This window comes from Moschus berezovskii, chromosome 4 (assembly GCF_049115385.1).
Source record: "Moschus berezovskii isolate FMDL1 chromosome 4, NW_MosBer_1.0, whole genome shotgun sequence".
Taxonomy (NCBI): Eukaryota; Metazoa; Chordata; class Mammalia; order Artiodactyla; family Moschidae; genus Moschus; species Moschus berezovskii.
In genome coordinates this window covers 15,825,236-15,831,235 of record NC_142463.1, presented here as the reverse complement: position 1 = coordinate 15,831,235, position 6,000 = coordinate 15,825,236, and positions in this window count along the sequence as shown.

The window sequence follows — 6,000 nt, the reverse complement described above, 5'->3', positions numbered from 1 at the left end:
ATCAGGAGTTTCCAGTAGACCAGGCTTCTCATAAGTACTACACCTACCCACTCTGCCCCAAAGTTCAGGATAATACCTAGTTGTAGGGATTCATTTGTTCATACATCCAACAAGTGTTTATCAAATGCCTACTTGAGGGCCAAGCACTGTGCTGGGGAGAAGAGCATAGTTAATGATATGATAGACACTTTCCTGGGCCATAAGGAGCCTGCGGTCTAGCGGTGTAGACGGACAAGCTCCCTAAGGGCACCAAAGAGGTTTGTAAGGAGTTATGGGAATATACAAAAAAGGAAATGACCTAAGCTAAGAGTAAGATGAAGGAGGCAGGCAGTGAAAGGGGAAAAGTGGAGGGAGAGCAGCATGTGCAAAGGCCCTGAGGCAGAAAGGAGCACTGTAAATGCAAAATGAGGACAAGAACTCCAGATGAGGTGTAAAAGGCAGAGATTAGATCATGTAGGACTTCTCAGACCTTATGAGGAATTTGGTTTTGGAGTAGGCATGGGATGTATTAGAGCAGAAATAGTGATGAGGAGGTTTTGATTAGTGGCTTGACCTATCTGCTGATTCCATTTGGACACAAGGTGTCATCTGAAATAATTGGTCCCTAGATTGGCCTCTCATGTGAAACTCTTGCCTTGACAACTGACTTGCAACTCTGTCTGGCACCCATTATCCTCTGGAACTGACGGGGGCCTGTTGGAACGGAGATCATTGATTGCCTACTCAACATTCACTCCCTTGTCCCTAACAGAAGTCTGTGTGTGTTCAAGGAATCCCCCTTCCTATATGGGGCCTGTGCTTCAGAGAAGTTGGTCCCAGTCCAAGGGGAAAATCCTGAGTGCCATGAGTCAGTTTTGGCCATCCCACTCCCCTGCTAGTGATGAGCTTAGGCACAGACATGTAAGGAGGAGCCTGATGGGAAAGGTTTCTCACTCAGAGACCCCCCGGGAGAAGAATGTCTCTTCTTCCACTGGGCATTGTGGTGTCTGGATGAAGGGCCTGGATCTGGGGCAGCCCTTTTGTGACTATGAAGGGAGTAATTCTAAGGGCAAAATGAACATGCTCAGGATAACAGTAAAAGGAAGAACCCGAATCCTTGAACTACTGAACAAGAGCTCATCCTCCATCTCTGGAGGGGGTTACTGTTATGTGAGATAATCTGTTTTCATATCATTGCTGACTTTGAGGTCTTCTGTCACTAGTACCCCCAAAACATGCTGAACCTCGGGTCACAGGCACCCCCTCTGTCTCTGAGGCTGACCTTGCCAATGTGCACCTGTGCAGCTCCCTTCTTTCCTATTAGGACACCCACTTTTTTGGCAACCTGGTTATGGCACTGTAGCCCTCCTTTCTTCCAGCCCCAGGAAGCCAGTTTTAAGCCTTAGACTCTGTCCTAGACCTTGAACCCCTCAAACATGTACCCTTTCGCATTAAATCCACATCCTTATAACTGAGGCTTTACAGGCCTTCCCATATTCCCAGACCTTTATCTGGTCCCTTGGCCTATTTCAGCAAAAGATCAGGCAGAAACTGTTAGAGGTGTTGAGACTGGCAAGGCTGTAATCAAGGAACTGAATCCAGGTTGGAGCTTGGGATGATCAGGAAGCAGTGAGAAAGGGGAAAGAAAGATGGTGGCTTAGGATCAAAAGCATAGGTGGCAGGTCACAGAGGAAGCAAGTGTTCAGAGGCCTGTTTGTTTGGACAAAAAACAGTGCAAGGTGTGTAAGTAGGTCTGCCAAGTTGGGAGTCGGGCAGGGCTGGGCACCTCCTTTAGCAGGCCCCTCCTTGTCTGATCAGTCCTCACCCAGTGTCTTATGAGGTTCCCCTGCAGTAAGCTACTTGGACTATCCCTAGATACAGTGGTTGAGGCTTTGACTCCAAGTCAACTCAACATTCCTACTCCTGCACGGGGTGCTAGAAATACCATGATGAATACACAGCAACTCCTGCCATCCAGGAGTTCATTGTTATCAAAATTGTCCGCTGTCCCAGCCCCTAGTCTTGGAGAATCTGTCCCTAGGCCCCATCCCAAAAGACAGAACATCTTCTCCCATCTGCATTCTATTTTCCTTATGATTTCACTGAATATTCTCCTTTGCAAGGATGTTTTCCCTGACTTTCACCACTGGGCACATTTTATGCCATTCCAACAACCCTTGGAAATTTCCTATTGAACTCTGTCCAGCTGGGATTAACACAGTTAATCTTTTCGGCCTTGAGAGGTAGGGGTGTGTGTGTGTGCGCGCGCGCGCGCACTCAACTCTCTAGCCAAAAGCCACATTTTCCAATGCACTGCCACCTGAAAATATTTGGAAGACAGCCTGAGCCCAGGCCCTCCTGCCCTTTACTCTCCCCTGAGCCTCAGTCCTGCTTTTCTAGAGGTTTCCCTTAATGCTTTGCCAAGACCGCAGACTCATCACACCCAAAGCCATCCTTTCCAACCTACTTTCCTTCCTGTTTCCCCATTCTAGGAATGTAGCCCCATCAGCCACCCAGGCTCAGAGACTCAAGACCCCTGACTCATCCCCCAGCAGCACCATCCAACAGTCACACACAAACTTGAAGATCCCTGGTCAGGGAAGTAAGATACCACGTTTGGTGGGGCAACTAAGCCCTACTTAGTTGCGACTAAGCACGGCAATTACTGAGCCCACACCACAACGAGAGAGAAGCCCGCGCCGCTCTGAAAGATCCCGCATGCTACAGCTAAGACCCAATGTGGCCAAATGAATAAACAATTTTAAAAAGAGAAAGAGGGAACACACAGAGAGTTATGCAGAAGCTCAAACCCTCCTGGGAAGTGACATCAAGTCATGTGTTATGATAAAGACATGCACATACTACGCAGACATGGTCTCGGGTGACAAGCGTTTCACCAGGAGCATTCTGGAGAAATGGAACATCGTAAAGTCTAACCATCTTGAACCCAGACCCATGCCCTGTTCCCATCAATCCTGCCAGGGGAGGAGGGCAGTCGCTGCTTTTCCCCGGACCTGGCAGCCTCATGATTTGTGCCTGCTCCGTGGGCCCTGGGGCCATAATTCACCCTCAGTGCCCACAACATGACTGCCCAGCCTGGCATTTTGCCTGATACACTCCAGGCTTGCCTGTGCCTATTCTTCTAGTCCCAGAGCCAAGTTGCATCTATGAGGTATGGAAAGTGGAGGTCACAGAAAAGCTCTGTCTCCCAGACCACAAGATGTTTCTATCACCTCTGTGTCTTCCATTATGCCCTAGGCTGAGCACTTGGCCAGGGGCTCCAGGACAAACATCTCTCTCCATCCAGACCAGAGTCAAATCCTACCTGCCTTAACAAATTGGCAAAGAGGACCCCAACAGCCTGAACCTGGGGTATAGGCATCGGTGGTGAGAATCCAGGCTTCCTGCCATACCAGCACCCTGAAAGCTACTACTCCTATCACTGGCCTTCCCTACTCCCTAGCCCCAAACACACACACACACAGAGACTGTCCCAGCTCCGGGGCAACCTTCCTAAGGACAGGCAGTTCCTAAGCCACCCCTGAGGCTGATGCTCATTGCCAGGGCAGTGGCGGTGTAGACAAACAGCACAGATGAATTACTTACATATTAACATGGTAGTGCTAAGGACCTCTGTAATGGTGGGGGTGGGGACAGGATGGGAGGCTGACAATGATCTGAAGCTATAAGACAACTTGCTGTTAACTTCAAAACAAGAAAGATTTTTTTCCTGGCTTGCTGAGAGCTGGGAACAAGGCTGTCTTGCACATGTAGAGCCTTCTGGAAGGAAGTCTTTCTACTAGTGCAGGCTCTGGCTCTGTCCCTCTAACATCCTGCCCGCCTCTGCCCAGGAGGAGCACGAAGGACTCCAGTGAAGAGGATTCCTCAGGGAGTAACTGGTAGCAGACTCTGGGGAATCCTGTCAGAACTACTCTTTTGACCTATTGGCATCCCTTTCTGTCTTGGAAGATTATTTATTTACCCTTGTGCCCTCATGGGTCCTCACTGGGAGAAAGATCGAATAATCAAATTTTGCTGGGACAGCTGATCAACCATTTAGAAAATAATAGAGGTTGGAGTCATACGTCACTCTTTACACACAAATAAATTCAAAGGGAGGAAAACATAAAGTGTAAAAAGTGAAATGACACAAGTACTAAAGCAAAGTGAATATTTTTATTATTTAAAGAAAAAATGGCCTCTCTATGCATGACATAAAACACTAAGGTTATAAAGGAAAAGCCTGGTAGACTTAACCACATAAAAATCAAGTACTTATGAAGGACAAAAAATAAATAAGATTGAAAGTCACGATGAAGTAGAAAAAATTAGGGATATAATCTCTAATATATATAAAGGCTCCTACAATACAAAAAAGATAACTATTCCAATAGAGAAATAAGCAAAGAACATAATGACAACTCACAAAAGAAATATGAATGCCCATTAGGAATTAAGCATATATTCCAGTTTAATACTGGTTGAAGACTTTCCAATGAAAAACAGGTATGAACTGTCACCTATAAGGTGGGCAAAAGTTTTCTGTTTGTTTTTTTGTTTAGAATTGACAAGAGGGTGTAAGGAAAGAGGCTGTCTCTTACACTGTCTTCATGGATTGGAAGACCTAATATTGTTGAGATGTCAATACCAGCCAAAGTAATCTACAGATTCAGTGTAATACAAATCAAATTCCAAATGATGTTTTGAAGACATAGAAAAAGCCATCATAATCTCATGGGACCCCAAGTGGCCAAAACAATCCTGAAAAAAAGAACAAAACTGGAGGACTCAGACTTCCTGAATTTGAAACTTACTACAAAGGTTTAGTAATCAAAAAAGAGTGGTACTGGCATAAAGACGGACATACAGACCAATGGAATAGAGTAGATAGACTAGAAATAAACCCTCATGGATAAGATCAAATGACCACCAAGGTGCCAAAATGATCAATGGGGAAAGAACAGTCTTTTCAACAAATCCTGCTGGGAAAACTGGATATCTACATGTAAAAGAATGAAGGGAGAGCCTTACCTAACATGATTTACAAAAGTTAACCCAACGTGGGTCAAAGACCTAAATATAAAATCCAAAAAACTTTAAAACTCTTAGAAGAAAACATGGGGCAACATTTCATGACACAGCAATGGTTTGTTGGATATAACATGAAAGGCATATTCCAAGAAGGAAAAAACAGATCATTCAGACTTCATGAAAATTTTAAAAATTTGTACATCAATAGACAATGTCAACAGAGTAAAAAGGCAATCCACAGAATATGCAAAACAAAATAGTTTCCAATTGTATATCTTTTTTTTTTGGCAGTTCAATAACTTTATTGGACCATCAGCAATTAGTTCTCATCCACATTGACTGTCTGTAGATTTTTGAAGGTGGTGACGGGCACGTAGGTAACCAAAGTGAGAGCTTATTTGGTGAGTCTTCGCCTTCATTACGTTTTCTGGACAACCGCACACGGATCCAGTATGGGACATTCCTGATCCCTTTGGCCCAGACGGCTTTGTTGAGCCTGGTGTTGATGCGCACGTCCGGTGTTCCCATCTCCTTCATGGCTTTTTTTTCCAACCCCAGCCCTTCAGGATGGCTCCCACAAAGAAGGGTGGCGAGAAGAAGGGCCAGTCCGCCATCAACGAGGTGGTGACAAGAGAATACACCACCAACATTCACAAGCTCATCCATGGAGTGGGTTTCAAGAAGCATGCCCCTAGGGCACTCAGAGAAGCCCGGAAGTTTGCCAATTGTATATCTGATAAAGATTAATATCCAGAAAATGTAGAGGACTGCTAAAACTCAACAGCAGAAAAACAAACAGCCCAATTCAAAAATGGACAAAGGATTTGAATAAACATTTCTGTAAGGAACATATACAGATGGCCAATAAGCACATGAAAAGAGGCTCAATCTCATGAATCGTGAGGAAAATATGAGTCAAAACTACAGCGAGACACTTTCTCACACCCTTTAGTATGGTCACAACCAAGAAAGCAGAAAATGACAAGTGTT